Raw genomic sequence first — 10,587 nt, 5'->3', positions numbered from 1 at the left:
CAAGAATTCCTTTGATTATAAACTTCTATTTCTTAACATAGAATCAAAGGACTTTGAATAATTAGTCCTCTCTCTTGCATGCATCTATCCATATCCATCCTAAAACGATTACACACACACGTGCATGCAGACACAAACACTAGCTCTCGCCCTGTTCTAACTTCTCATCACAGCCTCTCTGAATTCTCAACTCAGTTACACACCTCATAGTTTGCTCTCAGCAGTAATGGAACTCCCACACCCAAGTGGTGCCCATCACTCTGATAAATTCATTCATCGATCAATCAAATGGGCTTTCCTGGTGGATCAGACAATAAAGCGTCTGCCTGCAATGAGGGAGACCTAGGTTCGATCCCTGGGTCAGGAAGATCCCCTGGAGAAGGATATGGCAACCCACTCCAGTAATCTTGCCTGGAAAATTCCATGGATGGAGGAGCCTGATAGGCTACAGTCCACAGGATCACAAAGAGCTGGACACTAAGCAACTTCACTCAAACATCCAACATTTGTCCACTCTTGCAAGTACTGTAGAATCTCGAAAGAGAGGAAGGAAGAAGGGTCCTGCCATTCATTGAGTGCTTATATGTATATATTAGATAATTGCACATATAATTATATATCAATTACACATAAATAAACATGTTTATATACAAATACACTACATTAAGTATACACATATATACAAATATATGTATACTAAAAATAGAATCCTTAATAATGCCAAGGTCAAATTATTTTTAACTTGAGATAATCAAAGTAAAATGATAAACTGCTTACAATTTTCTCAAATGCATTATGCTTTGGGACTCTTGAAAAGATGAAGAAAGCAGGCATCTGCTTGTCTCAAGACATTCTGCTTGGCACAAACAAGAATAAGAACTATAAGCAGCCCAACCTAGAAACTTCCCTTGGCTGAAGCTGGGATCCTGGGGCCACCTGCACATTTCACACCGTTTCCAAATGCTAGTTCTAGATCCTCGGCAAAGCTCATTTCCTCCTATAAAGTCCCAGCAAGAACACAGGTTTGATGATACTGGCACATGATGTGGCCTTGGGCAACGGCCCCAGACTCGCTGTTCTTCATTTTTCTGTAAAATGCGAGAAAAGCATAACTACTGGGTTGGCCAGAAAGCTCATTCAGATCTTTTCATAAGATGGTGTGGAAAAAACCCAAACAAACTTTTTGGCCAACCCAATACCTTTCCGTGGTACCATTCTAGTGGAAGAGCTGAGCCTCAACTTGCCAGGAGATTCTACGAGTCCCATTTCACAGATTATCATGGGCATAAAGATTATGTTAGGTTATCTCCCTCTCTATGGAAGATACCAGCTGAGTTTGCCTGCTCAGATCCCTCTCCTCTTCTCCTGGCAGGAACATCCACCTGACCCTTGGAGAACTGCACCTTGGCCACTCTGAGGCCATACTGACTTAGGGAGAGTTGACTCTACTTCCATTCTAGAATGGATGCCTGATTAGCCTTGGCTTCTGACCCAAGTGTATCTGATGAAATTCAGTTCTAGGATTTGTATTTGAGCTTCAGGGGAAAGAGTTCTCTTTTTGCAAAGATGCTGAGCTGTTGAGAAATCATTCTGGAACTGAGCAGCTATCCTGCCATCACAAGGGCAGTGCCTGCCTGAAGATGAAGCACACTGGAAGAGAGTGAATTTTAAAAATGGGTGAAGATTGGCTAGACGTCTGACTCCAACCATACCTGCAGCTGCCTACTCCTGCGTTAGACGGTTGTAACTAGGTTTGTCTCCTTACACTCTGAAGAGTCCTGACTAACATCTTTTCCTAGGAAGAGCTCTCCATGGACAGAGATATTTGTTATTGTGGTGGGTTGTTTTTATTCTCCAAGAATCCAGTCTATTATGCGTTGGAAGAATCTAGGGAGGAGGCTCAGAGACTCAGGATCTTCCTTGAAATTCTGCTCAGGAAGGGAAGTTAAGAACATTAAGGAAGGGCCCTAAAAGTCTAAGAAATATCAGATTAAAATAATTTCTACCACTTAATCAAGTACTTGTTACATGGCAGACATATTTCAAACGTATTCATTTACTCATTATCTATTTAGCAATGCTTACTGAGTGGCAGGCACATACTAGGGAGCCTATATTCTGCTGGGAGACCTGAGTCTCACCCTGCCAGGTGGGTGCTATGAGCGGCATTCTACAGATTAGGAGAATCAGAGCTCAGAGAGGAGGAGGGAGTCACCCATAGTCACACCTCTGGACCAGAGTGCATGCCCTTGTCACCACTCCAGGCCGCCCTCTTTGTGAACTCTGCCCTCCAGGAGCGTCACTCAGTCCCTGCCTTTGCTGAGAGGGAGGGGAGGCAGAGGCCTGTACATAGCTCTGTCTCAGAGTCAGGACCCACAGCGTCTCAGAGCTCGGCCATGTTTATGTTGCTGCTCAGACAGGCCTGAGTGTGTCTGCCCAAATGGACTGCGAGTTGCGTGAGAGAGGCTGGAGGTTTTGTCTGAGGATCCTCCGACAGCCAGAGGAACTGGCAGAGGGCTGAATTTGGCCACCCTGCCCAGCCTGCGCCTTTTCAGTTCAACCAAAATTCTAAGGGCCAAATCCACCCCACTCCACCCCCATTTGGGGGTGCCACTAATGACAAGATGAAAGAGTCGAGAAAGCTGGGTTAGAATGCCATGGCTGTTCCTGCAGCGTCTTACCTGACTCCTCTGTGTCTCATCTTCTCCACCTAAAAGAGTGGGAATAACAGGACCCACCCTCCAGGGCTATTACAGAGATGGACAAGTCCCTGGAACCGCCAGCAGCACACAGTAGGTCCCGGGTGAGCCCGCGCTGTTTTCCTCTCGCCTGCAGCTGCCTGGCCCGCCTGGGCGCCCTCCTCCACCCGCCAGCCCAGCCCCCGCCCTCCAAGTCAGCCCTAACGACTTTTGCAGCCCATCCCTGGTGGCAGTAGCTGAGAGGCCTCAGCCTCCCAGGGCCCCTAGGCTCTTTAATCAGCCTCTGCAAGGGCTGCGAGTGATTCAGCCTACAAGCCATTCTGTACCGGGCGCAACAACAAACAGGCCTGCAGGGAATCGCTTCAGCAGAAAGATGTTGGCATGTCTCTATAGCAACTCGGGGAAAATATTTCACGCAAAAGTCCATCTGCTGTAACATAAAGGGAGTCCCAGCCAATAATTGAGTTATAACGAGTTATAAATTATTCCTAATTTGTGAGCTTTATTTTACCAAACCACAAAATACATATATATATACACACACACACAGTTGTACAGGCACATACATACACTATATATATTCTTACTCATGCACACAAGCTCACGTGTGTGGTCACGAGACAACAGCGACACAATTGGGACTGAGCCGTCTCATCTCATGGTGCGGACCCATCAGCAGGCAGGACGTTCACCCAGGAGCTGATGGTGTGATCCAAGCCAGTGGGCCTCTGTTGCCTCCGTGGCCTCTATTAAAGGAGAGACTCAACCAACCATGTTACCTAGGGCTATTATGTGAGCCAGAGCTCGAATCATTGTTCTGGTTTCTCTCAAGGAAAAAAAAAAATTCTTTTTTGGTTCCTGATGTCCTCATAAAGAGACATTTGTATTGATTCATCAGTGTAAAATGCTTTGTAGAGGCTATCAAAGTGGAAAAAACAACGTGATAATTCACATTGTGATGCTTTTAACTTCATGTGTTGTCAACACTTCCAAGTAGACTGGAGCTCTGCTTGGGAAATCTGGGACACGCCTCATGGCACGCTGCACCTGGGCTGCGACTGGCTGCAGGGCCACAGCCTCTTACACGACGCCCACTCTGGCTTTCTTTTTTCTTTAAGCTCTGCTTTCTGTGTTTGCTCTGCAAAACTCCTGTGGCCTGGAAAACGAAAAATGGTGCTGGTGAGTAGGAGGGAATGGAGTTGAGTGAGCATGAGATATTCGGCAGTCTTCTTCCTGTTAGAGAAACTACTGGTTTCCCAGCCAAGAACCATTTCCGCATCCCTCCCCGCCGCCACCCCAGGCCACTTTCAGGACACCACATCACCACCCTGATCCCAAGGAAGAATCACCGCAATGGCAGCACCCCTCCAGCTGCACGGCATTGTGCCAAACGCTTTCACGGTGTCACTTAACCCTGCCTTCCACCCCTTAAGGATGGTGGCATTTTTATATGCATCTTATATGATATTTCCTTTATGACGGGTTGTGAGAGATGAAGGGAGTTGAATCTGAATTCAAACCCAGTTATGTGTGACTCCACTGCCTCAGCTTCCTCCCGCCTGCCTAGAAAGATGCAGAAGAGGCGGACCCCACCCCCTCAAGAGTGAAAATTCAAGGAGTGGACTTCTGCCTCAGAAACATAGAGCAGCCTCAGATACTGTATCAACCCAGATCAGCACCCACACGGTGAACGCCTTCCTTGCGTTGTTTCAACCTCCTGACATCCCAAGGCACACAACAGGATAACGCCCATTTTACAGACAAGTATGTTGAGACTCAGAGAGCTCAAGACACTTTCCCAGGATAACACTGCTGGTTAGAGACTGTTAGAGCTGGCCTCGGTAGGCAGGGTGTCAGAACTCACAGTTGGTGTGAGCCCCCTGGTCCCTGATCCCCTCCATCCGGTCTCCCTCCGCGTTGAGGGTAAGCTGCCGCTGGCCAATCAGTGCCCATCGCCTGCATCTGCGCCTCCCGCGGGGCTGAGAGCAGAGTTGGCCTGGTTTCTTGAGAGCATGTCGATTTGATGCAGCGCAGCAGAGGCAGGGCCCCAGCAGAAAGGTCAGCAAGGGGAAGAGGGCAGGAACACCCTGTGAGCAGATCTGGAGAAGAAATGGAAAGTGAAATACTTGGAAAGTAACTTCGGCTGGCCTGCAGGAAAGTGTGTCGGGATGTTTCCGAAGGCCTGGATGAGCAAGCCTTTCCCCCACCCACCCCCACGCCTCGCCAGAGGGGCAGGGGTGTGTGCAGAAATCTCGGTGGAGCTGCATCTGGCTTGATTCTCTGGGGTTCAGGTCACTTCCAGGGAGTGTCCCTGAGGAGCCAGGAGATGGTCTTCCTGAAGCCCCTGCAGCTCCTACCCTCTCAACCGTCACCTCTACAAACCCTCCCACCCAGCCCCCGCCCTCCAGGAAGGGCTACAACTTCAGCTGCAGAATCGTAGGTCCCCACCAACCAAATCTTTCCCTGGGAGCCCAGAAAGGCTCTCCCTGCCAGGGTGACTGATTTGGGATCAGCATCCAAGACCTTCCATCAGTCCTGTTGAGTTGGGGCCTTGGAATGCGGAGTCTGCAGCTGCAGAGAAAGCCACAATTGTCCACTGAGTACGTTTGCAAGAACAGCCCCATGACAGCCTCAGCCTCAGGCATGATGAGGATGCGTGGGTCAGGAAATTTCGCTCAACAGACCAGACCCCTCATCTGGCTCATTTTTCTCTTCTTTATGTCTCACTTTCTTGCTTGCTTTTTTTCTCCCTTAAGCTTTAGAAGAATGAGCACACCTTTCAAAAGCCAAATCGTAGCAGCCCTCTGTGTGGTTGGATCTCCAGGGCTGAGCTTGTCCATAAGCTGCTCTGTTGCGCGTGAGGGTAGGAGCTGGGCCCAGGAAGACCCAGGTGTCCCGGTTCTCCCGCCTGAGTGCAAGAGGCCATTTCAGGATCTCTGGGGCTGGCTGAGAATCCACTCCCTGAGGGTGAGCCAAAGGCAGGGCCTCCACTGACCTCTGCCCTCCCTCAACCCAGCCAGAAAAGAACAATCCAGAGCACCGCGGGAAGTCCTTAGGTTAAGCAAAGCCAAAACTCCAAAAACTCCCATGCAAACGGAGGGCCCAGGCCAGATCTTTTGCGTGGGGGATTTGCCTCCAGTTAGCAGGGACTTGGAGAGGCAGTGAGGCTGAACACCCTCTCCTCGCTCGCCCTTGCTCCCCCACCCCAGCCTGGGTCTCCATTACCTCTGAATTTTCAGCCAGGTTCTGTCATCAGAAGCTGCCCTCAAGTGGCAGAAAGACACTCACTCAGGAGCCACAGAGCAGACTTCTTGTGGGAGGTGGTGGCATGGAGTGGCTGAGAACCTGGAGTCATACAGTTCTTGCTTTAAATCCATTTATTCCCCCTTAGGAGCCTCAGTTTCCTTATCTGTAAAATGGGGGAACGAGGAACTTCCCTGGTGGCCCTAGTGGAAAAGAACCTGTCTGCCAACGCAGGAGATGTAAGAGACACGGGTTCGATCCCTGGGTTGGGAAGATCCCCTGGAGGAGGGCATAACAACTCACTCCAGTATTCTTGCCTGGAGAATCCCATGGACAGAGGAGCCTGGCAGCCTGCGTCCATAGGGTCGGAAAGAATCGGACATGACTGAAGCAACTTGGCATGCACACACCAGCGGTTAAGACTTCAATACAGGGGGCACAGGTTTGACTCTTGTTCAGAGAACTAAGATCCCACATGCTGAGTGGTGCAGCCAAAAAAAAAAAAAAAAAGTGGAGACAAGAACCTCACTCATCTCATGGAGTGTGTATAAGGGCAAAATGAGATGATGTGGGTGAAGCACTGAGAGCTTAGCGTTCTGTTCCGAAAATGCTAGGTATCCTATTTTGTTGCTGTTATTGTTACCATTTCAGCTCTGGCTCTGAGGTACAGTGCGTGTGTGTCCACGCAGAGGGGTGCACACACACACAAACACACATACACACAGAGCAGCCAGTCAAGGAGCATCCTGAGGGCATAGCCTACATCTCTTTATTGTCATAGGACCGAAAGTTGGATAAGATGTCGGAAAATATCTGAGGCCAGAGGGGAGACATGTCTGGCCATCGTCACTGACCGCCATGTGGCGGAGCAGGACTGGAATGCAGTCCTTATTTCTTTAGATTCCCTCTCCTCATTTATCACATACTCAGCAAATATTTATGCTGACCGCCCCCTTGGTGGCAAAGCCTGGCTGGGCCTAGGGCTAGGGGAGTGAGGAAGATGCCTCCTGCACACACAGAGCTCGCACCCACGCTCCCGACGCCACTGTGCCTCTCCCTGGCTCTCTAGACTAAACTCCCATCCCGTGCAGCCTGGGAATCCCAGTGAACTCACTGCACAGGCTGCTTTAGCCCAGCCTCAGGTCTCAACCTCATTTCCCTCCATGGTTCGTGGGCTCCCTGAGGGCAGACCCCTGGCTCCACTTGTTCTGGACAGGAGACTTGCATGTTGCAGCCCAGACCACCCTGAGTCATGTTCCTCTGCACAGGAGTCTGTATTTCCCTATTAGACCCTGCAGGCAGAGGTCTCTTCTGAGCCATGGCAGTGCACAGCAGAGACCAGACTCAGTAAACGGTGGCTGGATGAATGATGAATGAGACAAGGTCAGTAATTCATTTGTTCATTTATTCATTCACCATACATGTACCCTGAATCTACTCTGTGCCCGGCTCTGGGATACAGAAATGAGGGGGACGGAGTCCCTGAGCTCAAAGAGGCACAGTAAACAGATATGAACAATGGTAGATGTGTGCAGGGCCAGTGTGGTCCAGAGGAGGGTGGGGTCAGTTCTCCTGGTGGGTGAGGACAGGCAATAAACTGAGTGACCCCAGGCGAGGTCTGGATGGGCAAGCTCGCCAGGTAGAAGGAAAGAGCAGGCTCTCTAGGCAGAGGGACCCACATGTGGAAAGGCCTGGAAGTGTGACGTACTTTAGGAAACCTTAGCATTATTACCATTTTGCTTTGGTATATTATTAGCATCACTTTTTTCTTTTAGGTCCTCTTCACTTCATGGGGTTGCAAAGAGTCAGACACGACTGAGCGACTGAACTGAACTGAACTGAGCCTCACTTTTCAGAAGAGAAAACCGAGGCACAGAGAAGGAAAGTAATTTGTCCCCATGGTCTGATAGCGATTTAGTAACCAACTTTATTGACAGAGAGAAGATAACTAACCAGGTCACAGGGATCAAGGCATTGAACCCCACCCTGAAGTCATGGGAGCCCCTGAAAGATTTTGAGCAGGGAATGTCCTGATCTGTTTTGGTGCTTTTGACAGTCTCTTCTGGGACAATGAGGAGAATGTACTCAAGGTGCCCAGTAGCTGTGAGAATAGACAGGAGATTCATGTCTTGCACATAAACAAAGACAAATTAATAGAGGCACTTCACCATGGCAGAAACGCAAATTCCTATCAGCAAGAGAGCGGGTAAGCACACAGTGCTGTATACACACAGTGGAATATTATTCAGCAGTGAAAATGGATGGACCACAGAAGCAGGCAATAATATGGCTGAGTCTTGACATGTTAGTTGGTGGTTGCTGTGTTAACTAACCACAACAAACTTAGTGGCTTAAATACCTATTATTTATTTAATGCACAATTAAATAAATGGTAGGCATTTTAGGCTGGGCTCAGCTGGGCAGAACTTCTGGTCTTAGCTGGGCTTCCTCATGAGGAGGAAGAGAGTCAGCAGAGAGTCAGCTAGGAGGTTTGGCTTTTGAGGGTTGATAAGCTCTCAGCTAGGGGGCTGGTGGCAAATGGGCCACATGTCTCTTAATATCCAATAAGCTAGCTCAGACTTGCTCTCGGGGCTACAGAAATTTCCATGAGAATGAAGGATAGCATAAATCCTCTTAATGCCTAAACTCAGACGTGGCACTATGCCACATTATATTAGCCAAAATAATATATAAGGCCCACCTAGACTTAAAAGGTGGGGCAATTTACTCCACCTCTTGATGCTTCCTTTGCATCGAGTCACATTGCAAAGGGGATGCGGCAGCGCAGAGAGGAGCAAGTGCGGCCATATTTGCAAACAGTGTACCCTGCTTGGCAGGATGACACTGAGTGAAAAAAGTGACTCCTAAAGATTGCATACAGAATGATATCCTTTTAATAGCATCTGAAATTAGACTCCAGGAGCACACAGAGATGAAGAAAGATTGTATTAAAAGGAAGTAATAAACCAACAGACATAGGATGCAGGATGATGGCCCCTCAGAAGGCAGAAGGCCAGGAGGTGGGATAGAAAGAAAGAAAGATGGTGCTAAGCCGTTTCTGACTCTCGCGTCCCGTGAACTGTACAGCCTGTCAGGCTCCTCTACTCACAGGATTCTCCAGGCAAGAATACTGAAGTAGGTTGCCATTTCCTTCTCCAGGGGAACTTCCCGACCCGGGAATTGAACCCAAGTCTCCCGCCTTGCAGGCAGATGCTTTACCGACTGAGCTACATGGGAAGGGATAGAGGAATAATGCATTTGGCTTTTTTTTTTTTTTAGCCAAGCTGTGTAGCATGCAGCATCTTAGTTCCCCATCCAGGGATCAAACCCATGCCCCCTGCATTGGGAGCGCAGAGTCTTAATCACTGGACGGCCAGGGAAGTCCTGGAATAATGCACTTGGAATGCACATTATTGTCAAGATTGTAGCCATCATTTTCATTATTAAAAATGACACTTTCGAAAAAGTGAGCCATATGAAAATCAGATTACGATCAGTCAAGTTGCGCATACTTGAGATCAAGAAAGAGAGGAAGTGAGGTGGAGAGAGGGGGCTGGGCCAGGACAGGCGGCTCAGAGGACCCCAAGCCTGTGGGGAGTCTCTCAGACAAGGGTGAAGAGAAAGACAGAGGATCAGGAATTACTTCTGGAACCCTGGCCTGAGTGCCTCGGTGATGGGGCCATCTCTGAGGGCATAGAAGAGGACAGCTTGGAGAGAGCCAAGAGTTGTGCTTGGGGAACGTTGAGTTCGAATGCACGAAGGTGCAGGAAGCCAGGTCCCCCAGGCTGCTGGTTTTCTGGAACTTGGGAGAACAGTCAGCAGCCTGCACACATCTAAGATGGAGACTGTCCGGAAAGCACTGGGTTACATCAGGGTGGAAGGCCTCCTTTCAGCTGAGAGCCACCCCCAGCTGCCTGGCCTTGGCGAAGCCCTCGCCTCACCCAGCCCTTCCTGACAGCTCCTCGGGGCACGTCCACAGCCAGGTTCCCTTCTCAGCAGTTAGGCCTCCACCCTGAAACCTCGGGCCAAGCGAGCAAGCTTGGGGTTGTGGCTGAGGGGGCCCCGGCAGCAGTCTACCCCGGCCAACCCCGGCAGGGCCAATGGGACCCTAGAGGGGGCTGGATGTTTGTGCAGATGACATGTTTATGACCCAGCCTCTCCTTACTCATGCTTTTGGCTTCCCCTTGCTGATTTTGGTTGGGTGGATCCCAGTTCTGCTGCTGGATTTGGGAGCCTTGGGGCTGGGGCTGAACAGAGCTTCCTTTAACGATTCCAACCCAGGATGGTTCCAGCCCCTTCCCCCCCATCCCCCTAGACTTCATATTTTCCCACACCCAACTTTATTACAGAATGTTAGCATCTCAGAGCTTGAAAGGGCCTTGAGCATCATTGATCCAGTGCCTCCTTTTCTGGATGGAGAAACTGAGGCCCAGAGGGAGGAAGGGACTTGCCCAAGGTCACGCAAGCAGGTAGGGACAGAAGATTCAGACATCCAGCCATGTAGCTCATGGCTCTGAAACCACCCTCCAAACATCAGCTTCCTTGGTTGCTGTTTTGTTTGGGACAGGACAGTTCAGCTTTTTCGAGCTTGCCACAGTAACTTTCTCCTCTCCCAGGGAGGCAGCAGACAGTGACGGACTCTCTG

General features: G+C 49.6%; 1 long non-coding RNA gene across 1 annotated transcript in view; it reads right to left on the bottom strand.

Annotated features, from left to right (window-relative positions):
* Positions 1 to 3,177: 3,177 nt before the first annotated feature.
* LOC138421535 (uncharacterized) overlaps positions 3,178 to 10,587 on the bottom strand; it is an 81,546-nt gene continuing 74,136 nt past the window's right edge. The window contains exons 4-5 of the long non-coding RNA XR_011249528.1: positions 4,564 to 4,798; positions 3,178 to 3,855 (exon numbers count right to left, since the gene is read on the bottom strand). This is a non-coding gene — a long non-coding RNA (uncharacterized lncRNA). The remainder of the gene's footprint in view (positions 3,856 to 4,563; positions 4,799 to 10,587) is intronic.

Source organism: Ovis canadensis, chromosome 16 (genome assembly GCF_042477335.2).
Source record: "Ovis canadensis isolate MfBH-ARS-UI-01 breed Bighorn chromosome 16, ARS-UI_OviCan_v2, whole genome shotgun sequence".
NCBI lineage: Eukaryota > Metazoa > Chordata > Mammalia > Artiodactyla > Bovidae > Ovis > Ovis canadensis.
The sequence above is the reverse complement of the archived record's forward strand: the minus strand, read 5'-3'. Positions and strand labels throughout refer to the sequence as shown.